This window comes from Malania oleifera, chromosome 3 (assembly GCF_029873635.1).
Source record: "Malania oleifera isolate guangnan ecotype guangnan chromosome 3, ASM2987363v1, whole genome shotgun sequence".
Lineage (NCBI taxonomy): Eukaryota > Viridiplantae > Streptophyta > Magnoliopsida > Santalales > Ximeniaceae > Malania > Malania oleifera.
This window is the reverse complement of record NC_080419.1, coordinates 85,649,894-85,670,206: the sequence shown is the minus strand read 5'-3', so window position 1 is coordinate 85,670,206 and position 20,313 is coordinate 85,649,894.

The window sequence follows — 20,313 nt, the reverse complement described above, 5'->3', positions numbered from 1 at the left end:
TCAAATACTATCCCAAATACTCTTCTACTTCGTTTTCTTTGATCATCCAAGCCTAGAGAGAGTGTCTAGATTATTAGTACTTTATCCTAAATAGCCCTATACTCTCATTGATATTTGTATTGTTTGATTTTTGTTGTGAGTTTGGTTAGGATTCTTCCTACAGATTTAACTTGATAAATGTTGTGCTGGGAAAACTCTTTAGCCTGAGGATCTTTGCATTGTCATTGCAAGATTCCTTAAGTAATTACTTTTGTGTGCAAAATATTTTACAAAGCTTGTTTTCAAACAACTCTTGTGCTTGATACAATTTGAGAAAATATTTTTGAGTTTGTTTGAATAATATTGTTAGTATCTTTGAAACACTAATCTGATATTGAGATTTCATATACTTTGCTTTCAAAGATTAATTTGCTTGAACATTCTTATACTTGACTGAGTATAATCATTATATTGAATGTAGATTGCACATATACACCATTGAGCTTACATTTCTTACATGTTTGGTGTGGATTGATTATTACTTGCGCATATTGTAGTACATATCTGCTTAGTGTGAGAAGCATATTTCTGTGTACGAAAAAATTGTATTACACATTTGTTGTATTCTAGGCACGGGCCTGAAGAGGGAGACTAGCCCTGCTGAATAGTCTCAGATTGGCTTAGACCCGGTTAGAAAAGTTAGGTGCGCCATCCTGGTAAGGCGTGTTGGTTGAGATCAACCCCTTTAATTGACCTAATTGTAACTGGTGTCGCTCCACTCGTTAAGTGAGCATTAGTGGAATCCTCGGGTTTGCGAGCTAGAGGCGGGGATGTAGGCACAATTGGCCGAACCCTGATAACATATCTGGTGTTGATTTTATTTTCCGCAATTTACTTTGTACACTTGTATGTTTATGTTTATCGTTTAAATGTTTGATTGAGATTGTGAATACATAGAAAGACCCTAAGTTTGTGAAATATTACTTGCTAGATTAGTTGAACCTAGGGAATTAATTTTTAAATACCCAATTCACCCCCCTCTTGGGAATACACCAAAGCTAACAAGAGGGTATAGACTTTTGATGTATATTTTTGGGTTTTGTTTAAGTTTTTAGAGTTGTATTTTTGTGAATACTAGATGTTCGAGAATACTTATTTTGAGATGTATATATAGAACTTTGGTATGTTATAAAGGATGTTAGTTTATTTTTCCGCTGCGTAATTGATGTTAGAGTACTAGATACAGGTAAATGGAACACATGGTACTCGGGCCCCACTTTGCGGGTTCGGAGTGTTAACTACTCCAATTTTAAAATTTTCACTTAATTCCCAAAAATTTTAAATTTGTAAAATCATCCTTTCTTGTTCAATTCTTTTGGTAGTCAACTTTCTTACTCTTAATTTCTTTTTATAAACATATAATCTTCAAATAGTGTTACAAAACTGCAATTTGACTTACATAATATGAGATGTACATATTCGTTGGGCACACTTCCACCTAAGCCCTATCATTTAAAAAAAAAAAAAATACATTTCTCTCCACTCAATAATTGTCATTTTAAAATTACTAAAAATTTAAATTGCTATTTGAAATTACTTTCATATTAAATGGTACAATTTCCCTCTATTGAGAGTAATATTGTAATTTTAAATTTTAAAAATTTTGACAATGATATTTCTAAGTTCGAAAGATGAAAATTTATTATACGTGGCCAAAATTATTAGTTTACAAGTTTTAGCCACTCTTTAACTTAATAATATGAGATATACATATTTGTTGGGCACTCTTCCACCTCAACCCTATCATTTAAAAAAAAACACTTAATTTTTTTTTTAAATGATACATTTTTACCCACTCAATAATTGTCATTTGAAAATTACTAAAACTTTAAATTGCTAATTAAAATTACTTTCATATTAAATGGTACAATTTCTCTCTTATATACCTAAAATTAATAGGCATATTCATGAGGGGTCACAATTAGGAAATCACCATTACACCCCATCATAACTACCCTTAAATTATCTATAAAACCCCCATGTTAGCCTTAGTGGCTACATAATCATATTTAATGTATTTTGATGATATTAACCTATTTGTAGTTCTAAGTTTAAACTATCTTCGCAGATCAAGTTAGTACAGGTACAAGTGACAAATACACAAAGGTATTGGATCAAATGCAAAGATTAGATCGAGTGGACGTTCGAGTAGGAAAGATCAGAGTAGATACTCACTCGGAAGAACTCAAGCACATCCAACAAAGTCATAGTATAATAGGGAGTGTTTGAGGTAGGAACTATTGTAACTCTTAAGATCATTGAGCAAAAGATGAGCAAATGCATTTCATATTAGGTTATAAAGTATATAGAATATCACCAAACTCTTAGAACAAAACTTAATGAGTTTTCAAAGAACAAAACAAAGAGCTTTACATAAATATCCTATACTTACTACGTTTTCATAAGGGACAAGTTTTAAATGATCATAGTGTTATAAATATATTATATACTTGATCCCGGTTGGGTTAAAACCATTTTTATGCACCTAAGTAAACCAAAAAAAAAAAAAAAATCCAGTTTGTAAAGAAATAAGGCAAACCGTTGATGGTTTAGCCCAGGTGCATCGATGGTTTCAGGTAGAGAGTTAAAATGGATTTTTTCCTGAGGAAACCGTCGACAGTTTGGCGAAAACTGTTGACAATTTGTGTTGGGATTCTACACCCAATGGCTATAAACAACTAGTTTTCAAAATAAAAAATTAATTTATTAGCCTAACGGCCATAAAACGGCTAGTAGCTCATTTTGCCTATAAATACTAGCCCAAAGGCTTGTTTAAATAATTGATTTTAGGAATCACATATCATTTGCAAGCACACTTCAATTAGTTCATCATCTTTGTGCTCAACTTCTCTCTTATTCTTCAATCTTAGTGTGATACATTACTTTGCGAGAGTTGTGTGAGGATTTTATTGTATCAAGTATCACCTCATTCAAGGAGCATTTTTTTTGTAAATTATTTTCATCATCTTATTGTATTAGGGTTCTTGGTGAACCTAGTTCAAGGGTTCTTGTTGAAACGCCCCGACTCGCCACGTGGGCCCGGAGTACTATAAAACATAACATAAGGTAAAATAATCTCTAATACCATTTACAAGAGGGTTCAACTTTGAAGAGTTACGGTTGCCTAAACCATAAACAACATACAATAAAGTAGCGGAAAAGTTTTAATCTCCAAAATATCATACCAGAGTTCTAAGTCATTACTATTACATGAACACTTTCTATATTTATAATACAATCCCAAAAAGATAACCTGACCATAGTCTAGTACTTACACGAGTACTTTCAAAAAGGACTCCCAAAACACTAAGCTCCGAAAATCCTTTGGAACGCTAGGTCCGGTTTCCTGCAGGACCTGAAACAAGATTTGTATATTGGGGGTGAGACACTTCTCAGTAAGGTAGATCATATTACATTAGCGTGTGACTACACGAGTTTATTCTAACAGAAAACAATAGTGGGTTTAATTGAAATGAATTACACAATTAAAACATTCTCCATCCTATAATATAGAAGATATATATAGTTCTTGCAAAAGATAGTGTAGCTCATTACAAGTGAGAGTTCTCGAGGTTGGGGTAGGATACATGTCCATACACTATAAAATCCCTCGGCTCAGTACTCAAAGCTGTAACTCCTCCCATTTTATATTTAAATCATGCATATGTATATCGAACTCATCCCTGCCTAGGAACACCACATAAACACCATTTACTTCCCTTATGGTACGGGTTGTGTAGTCTGTAGACCCGATCTAGCTATGGCGGCCCACTAGTCTAACCACTTCAATGTCACAAGTCTGCCTTGGTCATATCCCACCCTGGATCAAACACAACAGCCATTGACCAATCGAATTTTCAGATACCCACCCTTACCGATAAGGCTTGGTTGAACTGTATCACCCACTAGCAATGATACCATGCTTCCATAGTAACCAGTTCCGTAGGTGGTTCATACATAATATATACAATTTATAATGAAAGCACAGTGACCTGTTTCCATTCCATAAAGCATTTAAGCAATTCTAGTATTTTTCACAAACTCATTCATTCATCAGCATTAACAGGCATACACAGCCCTCGACCTTAAATTCGTATTTTGTTTTCCACAATTCCTTGAAAACAATTTGGAACTCCTGTTCCCGTATTTCATACCAAATATTCGATAAGTTTAGTTCGTCCACATTAACCATCTCATGTCACACTCATTTGATTAAATAAGCTATAATATAATAAATGGTTTGTAAAACTACGATTTACACAAAAAAAGGGTTTCAAGCATCTCCAACTTTTAAGTTTAAAGAAAAATGGAGACCATACCCCAAAACCCTAATTTTCCCAAAACCATAAAATACAATTTAACTGGTTTACATTTCAAAAATAACTGATGTAAGGCAAACCCCCTTACAAGGCTTACAAGAAAGCCCCCTGAAAATCCCAAACTCCATGCCCTATGGCGTTTGCAGTTCAAAATCCTAAAACCACAATTTCCCTAAATAAATCAACACAAGCTCTAAATCAGCAACCATTAATCATTTCCTATGCCTTCCTATAGCTCATAACAACCATAAATCCTTAAAAATCAACTTACCATGATTTTGGAGTAATGCCCGAAATGATCAAATCAAAGATCTACTTCACTAGACTTGTAGAGAATCTCCTTTAGATCCTCGTAGTAACTTCCGTTTGCCGAATCTGTCAATAAGCTGCGAGAAATCATAGAGAGAGAGAGTAGGGGCGTGGGTTAGAGAGAGAGAGAGAGAGATTATGTTTCTTAATGAAGAAGAAAACAAAATATCCTATTTATGAAGCCCTTGACTCGGTCAAATTCGTCAATGAATGGCGCCTTCGTCAACGATACTCACAAGGCCATTCGTTGACGAAGTAAGGGCCTCGTCGACGAACCCTAAGCTTGATATTTTCCAAACGTTCTGGATCTCTTCATTGACAAAGCCTTGAATTTCGATGAGGAATCTCAGAAGGGCCTTTGTCAACAAGAACATGGAGTTCGTTCCAGTACCCTCTAGAATGCTAGGTTCGATTTCCTGCAAGACCTAAAACAAGATTTTTATACTCGGGTAAGACACTTCTTAGTAAGGTGGATCATATTACATCAGGGTGTGACTACATGAGTTTATTCCAATAGAAAAAAAATAGTGAGTTTAACTGAAATGAATTACACAGTTAAAACATTCTCAATTCTGTAATATAGAAGATATATATAATTCCTGTAAAAGATAGTGTAGCTCATTACAAACGAGAGTTCCTGAGGTTGGGGTAAGATATAAGCCTATACACTGTAAAATCCCTTGGCTCGGTACTCAAAGCTTTAACTCCACTCATTTTATTTTTAAATCATGTAAATGCATATTGTGTTGACTCTATGAGTCCAATCCTATTTTGATAATGACAAATCACTTGGTATTTGATCTGTGCATTGAGATTGTGAATAGGAATAATATTTAGCATGCACGGAAGGTTAGAAAATCATGGAAGCCATAAGGATTAAAACATATACAACCTGACACAATCCATGGAACTAAAAGGGTAGAAGAGTGAAGATGCAAACGTCAAGTTCAAGATCGTCATGAGAATGAGTATTTAGAATTAATTGTATTTGTATATTTTATATGATATAACTATAAGCTCAAAATATGCCCTACACATGCATCTCATGAAAATATTTTAGGGTTAAATATGGACTTAGAGACCTTAATTTGAACCCCAAAAATTTTTTTTATAAGGGATCAAAGCAAGAGAGCAAAATTAATTTTGAAACTGAAAATAAAAATTCTGAAGTTGGTTTGCCCAGACAACTGAGGTGTACCCATAGAAGTCTGAAGATGCAACCTCAAACGACTGAAGTTTTACTTCAGACGTCTGAAGAATTTTTTCAGAAGACTGAAGAATTAGTTCAGTCATCTAAAGATTTAATTATTGAAATAAAGAACAGACAGAACACCATTAGATGTTTGAACCCTCAGTTCAGTCGTTTGAGCTGGGACTTTAGAAGACTGAACCTACAGTTCAGTTGTCTGACCCTATCTCCAGATTGTAATTTTCAGTGCTTTAAGGAACATTAGACATCTAAACCCAAAAGTTAGGTCGTCTGAACCTGCGGAAATTTTGAAAGTCTAAACTTTAGCGAGAAAACACGCAGATTATTTACTTAATCTAATTGATCCAATGGTCAAGACTTAACCTAAGGCTGAGATTACTTATAAAAACAACCTCTATACCATAGTGCCTCACCTTTTGCATAAGATTGAGAGACTTGAACATATTGTTGAGCAATTGCTTGCACTCCAATTGATTCACATATAGTTTTTGGGCATTTTCTACGTTGATCTTAACAATATTCACGCATGTATTCTGAAATCAACAGTGGTATTGAGGTTTGAGTATTTTGAGCATTTAAATCTAATTTTTGTTTCCCACATTCATTATTTTAATATATTTCTTGGGAGCATAAATCAATATTTCAGTGTTGTATATTGATTGATTGGATAAATATTTGAGAAAGTTATTTTTGAAATAACTAAATCTTTGAGATATTTTAAAACTATTTCTTTGTTTAAAGAAGTGTTATTTGGGTATTTGATTGGAAATTCTAAGAGCTTCTTAAAACATATTTTTGAGGAATATCTTTAAAGTATTGTTTAAATTTTTGCAAAATATTCAAAGTCATATTTATTCAAAGATTCGATATTAACAAAGTGTTTGATAGCAGGAATATAAATCCCAGCATTATTTCATATTATTTTAAAGGAACTTGTTGTCAAATCTTGCTTAAGGTTATTCAAAAATAAACCCTAAGATCTCCAAAGTTCTTATTTTTAGGAAATCAATTTTTGGGAGATATTGATTAAAGGGTAATTTTGTGAAGCATATCATTCATATAACGATTACATAGTTACATACATACTGAGTTTCAAGTTTTATCATGTGAATATGTGTTAGGATTTCTATTATACTCACTAGCTTGGTTAGAAGCAATATTAAGTTTTTCAGAATTGTAAGTTTATATTGTAATCATGATTTGGGTTGTGAATTGGTGAGGAGGAAGCTGTGCCTTTTATAAGCAGTGGAGTAGGAGAAAGCTATATCTCTTGTAAGCAGCAGAGTAGGAGGAAGCTGTACCTCTTGTAAGTAGCGGATTGTAAGGGAAGCTCCGTCCTGGTTAAAGGAGCAGGGATTTAGTGGAATCCTTGTGTGGGTTGCTCAAGACGAGGACATAGGTCGGGTTGGCTGAACCTCGTAAAATCGTGTTTGCCTTCTCTCTTCCCTTAACTATTTAATTTCCACTTGCATTTTCATTATCAGTTTTTGCATGTTTGTATGTTTATTAATATTACATGCACTTGATAATTAATTGGGTATAATTGAATTTATTGAGATAATAATTTGAATTAATTTCAAGCCCTTGCGATCATTTTGTTAAATATTGAAATAGGGATTATGTGCTAAAATAAACCTAAATAATTTTAAAATACCCAATTCACTCCCCTTTTGGGATAATACCATAATTCACATAGAGCGAGGTTACATAGACTTAATCGTTATTTTCGTAAAAAGATCACATGACACACATCGGTGTAATCCCATTTGGTGAGGGACACTCGTCCACTAGACCACCTATTTTTTGTGGTGTAAATTACACTTACTAGAAAAGAAGAATGAGTATATATCTCTTAAATTTTGATTGGAAAGTATGGAAAATTATATCTAAAGGAAATCATGTTCCTATGAAAGTATTTGACAAGGTAAATGTTCCTAAGACTGAAGATGAGTATACAGAGGAAGACTGGAAATCGGTGCAAATAAATGCTCCTGCAATGAACTTGCTATTCTATGCACTAGATATAAATGAGTTTAATAGGGTGATGGCTTGTTACACTGCTTAAGAGATTTGAGAAAAATTAGAAGTCACATATGAAGGTACTAAGGAAGTAAAAGATAGTAGGATAGATATGCTTACTAGTGAATATAAGGCATTTAAAATGACTGCTGATGAATTTATTCAATCCATGTACACTAGATTCACATATATCATGAATTCTTTAAATGCTCTTGGTAAATCTTACCCTACTTATGAGTTGATTAGGAAAATACTTAGGGGACTACCGCCGGTTTGGGAAGCTAAGGCTACTACAATACCTAAAGGAAGTAATTTGAAGGAGATGTAAGTTGATGAAATGAACAGATTGCTCATCACTTATGAGCTAGCGATAAATGAGAGGAAGAATATGCAAAATAAAGTAAAGAAAGTTACAACACTTAAGGCATCATCTAACAGCTCCAGTGAAGGAAGTGATTCAGAATCGAATGATAACATGACTCTTCTCACTAAGAAATTTGAAAAGTTCATGAGAAAGAACAATTAATACACCAAAAAATTCAAGAGCTCAAAAACAGAAAAGGGAGAGACAAGCGTAAAGAAGCAAAAAGAGGATCTTCCTATGTGCTATAACTGTAGAGAAGTTGGGCATATCAAGCCAGATTGTCCCCAGCTGAAGAAAGTGTCTAAGAAGAAGAAGAAGGCACTAAAGGTTGGTTGGGATACTCACAGTACTAGTAGTTCAAAATCTGAATCTAGTGATGATGAGATTGCAAATATGTGCCTGATGGCTCACGAAGACTATGAGGTACAATATTTTTGTTCCGCTTCATCTTATTATTCCAGTGATTTAGAAAATAAAAATAGCATGCTCTCTTATGATGAACTGCAACAGGAATATTTGTATACACTTAAAATGCTTGAGAAAATGAATAAGAAAAATTCTGTTTTGAAGTTAAAATTGAAGGAACTTTCAAAGTCAGTAGAAATTCAAAATGAATCTCATGCATCCTTAATGAGAGACAAGGATTTGAAAATTGAGGAGTTAGAAAAGAATTTGAAAGATAAATCTAAGATTATTTGTAAATTTACAGAAGGTCAAACTAATTTTGAAAAACTCCTTGGAGCTCAAAGAAATTCCCTAGATAAAGAAGGACTTGGTTTTAATGGAAAATAAAATTTGAAACAAAAACATCTTTACATAGGTTATTTTGTAAAAGAATCAAAGACTAATGTTCCATCAAAAGATTCTTATAAATATACCACATGCTTTAAATGTAAAAGGATGGGTCATATAAAATTTGATTGTCCTTTTAAGAACAGAGATGTTAATATGAAAAAAGTATGGAGAGTTAAAGGAGAGTTAAGTACTAACCCCCATGGACCCAAGAAAATTTGGATACCAAAAGTAGTTATCTGATTATGTCTTTAAGATGTGCTTGAGATTGTCCACTTAGAAAGATAGATGGTATATGGACAGTGGATGTTCACGTCATATGACTGGGGATAAAGATAAATTCGCATCCATCACACCAAAGGATGGAGGATTTTGTCACTTTTGGGGACAATGCAAAAGGAAGGATCACAGGTGTAGGTAAAGTTGGTAACGATACATCACTTATTATAGATGATGTTTTACTAATTGATGTTTTAAAACATAACTTATTAAGTATAAGCCAACTATGTGATAAAGGTTATAAAGTATCTTTTGAACACGAGTGCATTGTTGAACAAAAAAGCTGATAACGAAATTCTATTCACTGTTGAGCGTCATGAAAATGTATATACCACCAGCTTTGATAACTTAACTTCTCAACACGTAACTTGTTTTTCTGCTATGAATGAGATTAGTTGGATTTGGCATAGGAGACTAGCATACGCAAACATGGACTTAATATCTAAATTAGTTAAGGGAGACTTAGTTAAGGGACTACCTAAGACAAAATTCATGAAAGATAAAATTTGTGATGCATGTCAACTAGGAAAACCAGAAAGATTTAGTTTTAAGAAGAAGAAAGTCATCTCTACTACTAGGCCACTTCAAATGTTACATTTAGATTTATTTGGTCCAAACCCAATTCAGAGTTTAGGAGGAAAATCATACGCATTCGTTATGGTTGATGATTATTCTAAATATACATGAGTGCTATTTTTAGGTCACAAAGATGAAGCGTGTGAACAATTCATTAAACTATGCAAGAAAATTCAAAATGCAAAAGGATATACAATAAAAAATATTTGGAGTGGTAGGGGAAGAGAATCTAAAAATCAAGATTTGGAAGAATATTGTGATTCATTAGGAATATCTTATAACTTTTCAGCGCCTAGAACACCTCAACAAAATGGTGTAGTTGAAAGAAAGAATAGGTCTACACAAGAAATTGCCAGGATTATGCTTAATGAACATAAGTTACCTAAGTACTTCTGGGCTATGACAGTGAATACCGCCTGCTATGTTCTAAATCTAGTTTTGATTAGACCATCTCTAAATAAGACTCCTTACGAATTGTGGAATGGCCATAGACCAAAAATCTCGTATTTTCATGTCTTTGTCTACAAATGCTTTGTGCTTAGAGACAATGAACACCTAGGAAAGTTTGATGTGAAATCAGATGAAGGTATTTTTCTAGGATATGCCTTAGATAGTAAAGCCTATAGGTATATAATAAATGATCATTAACCATTGTAGAATCCATTCACGTAGTATTTGACGAATCCAATCCATTTACTCAAAAGATGGATGAAGATGAAATTGAGATAAACAAAGATTTTGAAAAACTGTTTACTGAAAATGATTCAGATAAGAGAAATGAAATTAAGGAACCATCTGTTGAAAACAATCAATTTGAAAATGAAGTTAATGAACTACCTAAAGAATGAAAGTACATAAAGAGTCACCCCATTGATCAAATAATAGGTGAACCATCCCATGGAGTAGCCACACAATCCTCACTTAGAAATATGATTAGTCATTGTGCATTTCTATCTCAAGAAGAACCTAAGAATGTGAGTGAAGCAATTGAGGATGAATCTTGGGCGATGTCCATGCAAGAAGAGTTAAACCAATTTAAGAGAAATAAAGTATGGACATTAGTTCCTAGACCTAAGGATAAGATAGTTATTGGAACAAAATGGATATATAAGAACAAGAAAGTTGAACATGGGATAGTTGTTAGAAATAAGACAAGAGTAGTAGCTAAGGGATATAACCAGGAAGAAGGAATAGACTTTGAGGAAATCTTTGCACCTGTAACTAGAATGGAAGCCATTCGTATGTTGTTAACTTATGCTGCTTTTAAGGGTTTCAAACTATATCAAATCGATGTCAAAAGCGTATTTTTAAATGGCTACATAAGTGAAGAGGTATATGTAGAACAACCCCCAGGTTTTGAAAACCGTAAGTATCCAAAACATGTTTATAGACTAACTAAAGCCTTGTACGGTTTAAAGCAAGCTCCTAGAGCTTGGAATGAAAGGTTAAGTAGTTGTCTACTAGATAATGGATTTATTAGAGGAAAGATAGAGACAACACTATTCATAAAATCTAAGAATGATAACATGCTCCTAGTTCAAGTATACATAGATGATATCATTTTTGGAGCAACAAATGAAAAATTGTGCAATGAGTTTGCAAGTACTATGCTAAATGAATTTGAGATGAGCATGATGGGTGAACTAAATTTCTTCCTAGGACTTCAAATCAAACAAGAAAAACATGAAATTTTTATAAATCAATCGAAGTACATTAGAGATTTACTCAAAAGGTTTAATATGGAAGATGGAAAAATACTAGGGACACCTATGAGCTCTTCTTTGAAATTAGACAAAGATGAACAAGGTATACCAGTAGATGTTAAGCTCTACTGTAGGATGATTAGTAGCTTACTATATCTGACTGCCAACAGGCCTGATATAGTGTTTAGTGTATGTTTGTGTGCAAGATTTTAGGCTGCACTTAAAGAGTCACCTTTATTATCTGTCAAATGAATACTTAGATACCTGATAGGAACTGTGGAACTTGGATTATGGTATCCTAAGTATACATCCTTTGAGATTGTTAGCTATTTCGATGCTGATTTTGCTAGAAGTAAAGCAGATAGAAAAAGTACTAGCGGCACATGTCATTTCCTAGGACATTCGTTAGTATCTTGGTTTTCAAAGAAGCAAAATTCAGTTGCTTTGTCCACAGCCGAGGTTGAATACGTAGCGGCTGAATGTTGTTGTGCTCAAATGCTATACATGAAGTAACAACTTATGGATTTTGGATTAAGCTATGATATAGTTTCTATAAGGTGTGACAATACTAGTGCAATAAACATCTCAAAGAACCCTATATCACATTCACAAACTAAGCACATAGAAATTAGACATGTGCAAAAAGGAGATGTGACACTTGAGTTTATATGCACAGATGAACAATGACCAGACATATTCATGAAACCACTTGTGGAGGATAGGTTTCTCCAAATTAGATGCGAATTAGGCCTGATGCATAGTCGAGAAGTTGCCTAAAATTATATTAGATTACATAATTCAGGGGGAGTAATATCAATTAATATTCACAATTGGGTAGAATTTTCAAATTTGGCTCATTTGTTCACATTTGGTATTAAACTTAAAGCATGGTGATCGCATGTTAAATTTTGTTATAGATATATGACACATGTTGATACTCACATAAACCTTTGAATTTTAATGACTGTTTTGCTTATTCATGTCTATGTAAATTGACACATTGTGTATGTTCACATTGAAATTTAATTCAACAACGCAGTTTTGCATTAGCAAGGGGGAGAAGTAAATTGAATAACACAAGGAGACATATTTCACAGTACAATTTTGAAATATGAAGGTTGCATATTTTTTTAAGATGAGATATAATTATGTCGTAACATTTTTGTTATATACCTTTTTGTTGACGTCAAAAGGGGGAGAAGAATATAAGGTTATAACAAAAATAGTTAGCAAAAATAGTTTGCAAAAGTTTTTTTTTGAATACAAGGGAGAAAAGTACATAAGTACATGAGTTATACATGCAAAACTATTGCCTATTTTACATTGTGTATGAGCATATTTCATATTACTGAATTTTAGATTGTGCATTATTTGAGGGGGAGCCTTGTTAGGCGTATCCCATTTTCTATTTTTGCTCGTGTATTTTTCATCATTAGAAAGGGGGAGATTGTGAACAGGAACAATATTTAGCATGCACGGAAGGTTAGGAAGTCATGGAAACCATGAGGATTAAAGCATATACAACCTGGTACAATCCATGGAACTAAAAGAGTAGAAGAGTGAAGATGCAAGCGTCAAGTTCAAGATTGTCATGGGAATGGGTATTTAGAATTGATTGTATTTGCATATTTTATATGATATAGCTAGAAGCTCAAAATATGCCCTACACATGCATCTTATGAAAATCTTCTAGGGTTAAACATGGACTTAAAGACCTTATTTTGAACCACGGAAAATGTTTTATAAGGGATCAAAGCAAGAGAGCAAAATTGATTTTGAAACTGAAGATAAAAATTCTGAAGTTGGTTTGCCCAGACGACTGAGATATAGAAGTCTGAAGATGCAACCTCAGACAATTGAAATTTTACTTCAGACGTCTAAAGAATTTTCTCAGAAGACTTTTACTTCAGATTAACTTCAGACGTTTAAAGAATTTTCTCAGAAGACTTTTACTTCAGACATCTGAAGAATTTCCTTAGAAGACTGAATAATTAGTTCAGTCATTTGAAGGTTTAATTATTGAAATACAAAACAGGCAGAACCTTCAGACGTCTGAACCCTCAGTTCATTTGTCTAAGCTGAGACTTTAGAAGACTGAACCTACAATTCAGTCATCTGACCCTGTGTCTAGACTATAATTTTCAGTGCTTTAAGGAACATCAGACGCCAGAACCCGAAATTTCGATCGTTTGACCTTGCTGAAATTTTAAAAGTCTAAACTTTAGCGAGAAAACACGCAGATTATTTACTTAATCTAATTGATCCAATGGTCAACACTTAACCTAAGGCCGAGATTACTTATAAAAACAACCTCTAAACCCTAGTGCCTCACCTTTTGCGTAAGATTGAGAGACTTGAACATACTGCTGAGCAATTGCTTGCACTCTAACTAATTCACATATAGTTTTTGGGCGTTTTCTACGTTGATCTTAACAATATTCATGCACGTATTCTGAAATCAACAGTGGTATTGAGGTTTGAGTATTTTGAGCATTTAAATCTGATTTTTTTTCCCACATTCTTATTTTAATATATTTCTTGGGAGCATAAATCAATATTTCGGTGTTGTATATTGATTGATTGGATAAATATTTGAGAAAGTTATTTTTGAAATAACTAAATCTTTGAGATATTTTAAAACTATTTCTTTGTTCAAAGAAGTGTTATTTAGGTATTTGATTGGAAATTCTAAAAGCTTCTTGAAACATATTTTTGAGGAATATCTTTAAAGTATTGTTTAAATCTTTGCAAAATATTCAATGTTATATTTATTCAAAGATTCGATATTTACAAAGTGTTTGATAGCAGGAATATAAATTCGAGCATTATTTAATATTATTTTAAAGGAACTTGTTGTTGAATCTTACTTAAGGTTATTTGAAAATAAACCCTAAGATCTCTGAAGTTCTTATTTTTAAGAAATCAATTTTTGGGAGATATTGATTAAAAGGTAATTTTGTGAAGCATATCATGCATATAATGATTACATCGTTACATGCATACTGAGTTTCAAGTTTTATCATATGAATATGTGTTAGGATTTTTATTATACTCACTAACTTGGTTAGAAGCAATATTGAGTTTTTCAGAATTGTAATTCTATATTGTAATCACTGTTTAGGTTGTGAACTGGGGAGGAGGAAGCTATGCCTCTTATAAGCAGCAGAGTAGGAGAAAGTTGTATCTCTTGTAAGCAGTGGAGTAGGAGGAAATTGTACCTCTTGTAAGTAGCAGATTGTAAGGGAAGCTCCATCCTGGTTAAAGGAGCAGGGATTTAGTGGAATCCTTGAGTGGGTTGTTCAAGGCGAGGACGTAGGCTGGGTTGGCTAAACCTAGTAAAATTGTGTTTGCCTTCTCTCTTCCCTCAACTATTTAATTTGTGCTTGCACTTCATTATCAGTTTTTGCATGTTTGTATGTTGATTAATATTACATGCACTTGATAATTAATTGGGTATAATTGAATTTATTGAGATAATAATTTGAATTAATTTCAAGCCCCTGCAATTATTTTGTTAAATATTGAAATAGGGATTAAGTGGTAAAATAAACATAAATAATTTGAAGTACCCAATTCACCCCCCCTCTTGGGATAACACCATAATTCCCGTATCAAACTCATCCCTGCCTAGGAACACCACATAAACACCATTTACTTCCTTCATGGTACGGGTTGTGCAGTCCATAGACTTGATCTAGCTCTGGAGGCCCACTAGTCTAATCACTTCAATGTTACAAGCCCTCCTTGGTCATATCCCACCCTGGATCAAACACCACAGGCAGTGACCAATCGACTTTTTAGATACCCACCCTTACCGATAAGGCATGGTTGCATTGTATCACCCACTAGCAACGGTACCATACTTCCATAGTAACCAGTTCCTTAGGTGGTTCATACATCATATATACAATTTATAATGAAAGAACAATAACCTATTTCCATTCCATAAAGCATTTAAGCAATTCCAGTATTTTTCACTAACTCATTCATTCATCAGCATTAACAGGCAAACACATCCCCTCTTTCTTAAACCCGTATTTTTTCTCACAATTCCTTGAAAACAATTTGGAACTCCTATTCTCATATTTCATACCAAATATTCTACAAGTTCAGTTCCTTCACATTAACCATCTCATGTCACACTCATTTGATTAAATATGCTATAATATAATAAATGGTTTATAAAACTACGATTTACGCAAAAAAGGGTTTCAAGCATCTCCAAATTTTGAGTTTAAAAAAAAATGGAGACCATACCCCAAAACCCTAATTTTCCCGAAACCATAAAATACAGTTTAATCGGTTTAGATTTCAAAAATAACTGATGTAAGACAAACCTCCTTACCTGGCTTACAAGAAAGCCCCTTAAAAATCCCAAACTCCATGCCCTATGGCATTTGCAGTTCAAAATCCTAAAACCACAATTTCCCCAAATAAATCAACACAAGCTTTAGATCAGCAACCATTAATCATTTCTTACGCCTTGCAATAGCTCACAACAACCATAAAGCCTTAAAAATCTACTTACCCTGATTTTGGAGTAATGCCCGAAATGATCAAATCAAAGATTTGCTCTGCTAGACTTGTAGAGAATCTTGTTTAGATCCTCGTAGTAACTTCCATTTTTCGAATCTACCAACAAGCGGCGAGAAATCGTAGAGAGAGAGTAAGGGCATGGGCTAGAGAAAGGGAGAGAGAGATTATGTTTCTCAATGAAGAAGAAAACAAAATATCCTATTTATAGAGCCCTTGAATCAATCAAATTCGTCGATGAATGGCACCTTCATCGACAATCCACACAAGGCTATTCATCGACGAAGTAAGGTCTTCATTGACGAACCCTAAGTTTGATATTTTCTAAACGTTCTAGATCTCTTCATTGATGAAGCTCTGAATTTCGGCGACAAATCTCATAAGGGCCTTCGTCGACGAGAACATGGAGTTCGTTGACGAAGCCTATTGATAATCCTCTATTTCCTTTCTTATTTAATTTCCTTATTTTCCTAATTTGGGTCTTTACACTTGGTGAACCAATGTGTGAGGGTTCTTGGTGAACTGTATTGTAAGGGTTCTTGATGAACCTTGCTAAAAGGTACTTGGTGAGCGAAAGGGATTTGTTCTTGTGGTGTAAAGGCTTCTCCGCCGATGGAGTTATGCTAGTGGATTGTAGAAACCTTGGGTGTGACTCAAGGCGTGGATGTAAGCAAGAGGTCGAACCTTGTTAAACATTGGTGTTAAGATTTTCCTCTCTTCCCTTTAATTTATATCTTGTGCATGATTTATATTTTATATATTTTGATATAATCATTTGTATCTTGCAAAGATTTTATATTTTGTAGAGAAAAACTTAAAATACACAAAAGAGTCTATTCACCCCCCTTTAGACTCGGCTCTAGGGTCAACAAGTGGTATTAGAGCAATACGCTTAATTTTTCGGAGTAACTTGTAGAGCAGAAAGATCAATGGCATATATGGTGAACACTTCTTCCCAAGGACAAGCCGTGGAAAGACCACTGAGGTTCAATGGCACCAACTATCCTTCATTGAAAAATTGTTCGTGTTAATTTTGATAATGAAAAATACTCAAGTATTTGATGGCTGTCTAGTTTGTGTGCAGATTTATATTAGCAGATACATTGATGGTACATGAAGTAAAGCCTGAAGACCCTAAAGATGATTTTATGTTGTAATTTATATCATTATTCAATTCGGGTCTGTAATAGTAATTATAGGGAAAACGTCTCTAATAATCTCTGCATATCATGCATATAGGTTTGTTGTAAGCTCATATACCTTAGAAAAGACCTTAGGTCCCTACATAAATGCACAAAATAGTCCCCATAATCATTTATAATATCAGGGGAATAAATTGAAGTGTAAATGGACTTAATAAGAAAAACTGTGAGAGGTCGGACGACCGAACCCATTTTGTTCAAAACACATCAGGCGCCTGAACTGTGGACCGGTCAACAAGTTGACTTGAGTTTAGAAAATCAAATGAAAATGAACACACCGTCCACGGGCGATCGAACCGCTGAGGTGACCCGTTCTTACCAACTCAGCCAACCGAACTTTACGTTAAAAATAGCCTTGGGCGACCGAAAACTTGAGTTCGGTTAACTGAATGATAGACTATGCGACCGAAACGCAGACAGAATGAAATTGCCTTGGTTCAGCTAACTGAGCCCTGATTTAAGCACTCGAACATTCAAAAGCAACTTTTTTAATTGAGTCTATTCGGGCGACCGAACCGTGGTTTAGCCACCCGAAAACTCTCGGGATGTTTATTTTTTAACTGGGGTTAAAATTGGTTAAACGAGGTTATTTTTTCTAAATGGCTTTTAAACAAATCTAATAATGCCCTATGAGTCCTTAACATTCATAATTTGGGCTACCTCTATATACCAGGCCTCATTTGTGCAAATTAGCAAAAGATTAGTGAAATCATTAGCAAAAATCCTCTCAAATCCAAAAAGCTTGTTTTGCCCAACCTTCTTCAAATCCTCTCATACAATTATTCCTTTGATTAATCCTAGCATTGTGAGAGTTCTTATTGTGCTTTTTCTTTGATATAGATTGCTTAATACTCTCATTGGATTGGTTGTTGATTATGTGATTTTTGAGAGTTAAGCAAGAATGTTTCCCTCAGATTTAATTTGATAAATATAGTGTTGGGAAACACTCAGTAGCTTGAGGATCTTTGCATTGTTATTGCAAGATTCCTATAACTATATTTTTGGTGTGCAAAATATTTTACAAGCTATAATTTTTTCAAACAACTTTTGTGCTTATTTCATTTAGGAAAATATTTTGAGTTGGTTTGAATGTTTGATTAGCATTTTGAAACCCTAATCTATTATTGAGATTTGTTATACTTTATTTCAAAGAAATAGCTTGTTAAAACACTCTTGAGCATATTTGTAATTATATTTTGCTGAGTGTTTGCTCGCACAAAATCACATCATTGAGCTTACAATATCCTATACTGTTGATGTGTACTTGATTGATTACATTTGGTACATATCTGCTTGAATGAGAAGCATAATCACTGTACCCAGTTTATTATTGAGAAATACTGTTGTATTTTATGCGTGGCCCGAGGGGACGGTAATCCAGCCTGGTAAGGATTGTATGTAAATGTTGAGGTCATCTCTGTGCTAATTAACTTGGTTGTTTAGGTCTCGCTCCTCCCATTAAGTGAGATTATAGTGTAATCCTTGTGCTTCTTAGCCAAGGCAGGGATGTAGGCAGTTTGCCGAATCTCGATAACATTTTTGGTGTCGTCTCCATTTACTGCTTTATTATGCATGCTTAGTTAAATCAATTGTGCAATTTAATTTTCACTGATTATTTATTTTGATTTATTTTATATGCACTAAGTTAACCTTAGGCTTGTGTAATACTAATGTTAGTGGATTGACCTAGGGAACAAATTTTTAAAATACCAATTCACCCCCCTTTGGGATTACAATAAAGTTAATAATTGGTATCAGAGCCTAGTAGCTTAGAATTAACATTTATGTTGCCAAAGATCTAGATGGCTCATAGCACTATAACCCCTTTCCCTAAGGGACCCTCTTCCACATGCCCTTCGATTTTCAGTGGTGTTAATTACACCTTCTGAAAATAGAGGATGCGTATCTATCTTCAGAACACTAATTGGAAGGTGTGGAGAGTTGTCTTTAAGGGTAATTATGTTCTCATGAAAACTGAGGGTACAACTAGAGTTCCTAAAACTGAGGAAGAATGTAATGATGATGATATGAAAACTGTTAGTTTGAATGCCACTACTATGAATATTTTATATTGTAGTTTTGATGTAAATCAATTTAATAAAGTTATGGCATGTTCATCTGCTAAGGAGATATGGGATAAGTTAGAGGTCACATATGAGGGTACTAGAGATGTAAAAGATAGTAGGATTGATATGTTGACCAGTGAGTATGAAGTATTTAGGATAAACACTAGTGAGTCCATTTAGAGCATGTACACTAGATTTATACACATTATTAATTCACTGCATGCGTTAGGTAAGACCTATCCTAGATATGAGATGATTAGGAAAGTCCGTAGAGGCTTGCCTCCTGTTTGGGAAGCTAAGGCTACGACCATTTCTGAGGGTAAAGACTTTAAGGCCATGACATTAGATGAGTTGATATGTTCATTGATCACCTATGAATTAGCTATAAATGAGAGACTTAATGAACATAATAGGTTGAGAAAAGTGACTGTATTGAAAACTTCCACTAATACATCTAGTGAGTGCAGGGAACCTGATTTTGGAGAAGATATGACCATGCTAACTATGAAATTCAGTAGATTCTTCAAGAAGAATAGTAAACCATTCAAAAGGTATAGGGAGTCTACATTTGAGAAGGGAGAGTAGAGTAAAAGAAAGGAGAAATCAAACACTCCTATGTGCTATAACTGCAATAAGGTTGGACATATCAAGCCAGATTGTCCCTTACTGAAAAAGGAAACTAGGAAAAAGAAGAAAGCCATGAAAGCGGGCACTTCATGGGATAAACTAAGTAGCAGTGACTTAGACTTGGACCGCAGTGACTTAGAGGTTGCTAACTTGTACTTGATGGCACATGATGATGAGGTATTGTCTTCTTACTTTTTATCTTCATATTATTCTTCTGATGATTGTGACTCTGATAGCATGCTTACTATTAGAGAATTGCAAGTTGAATATATTCG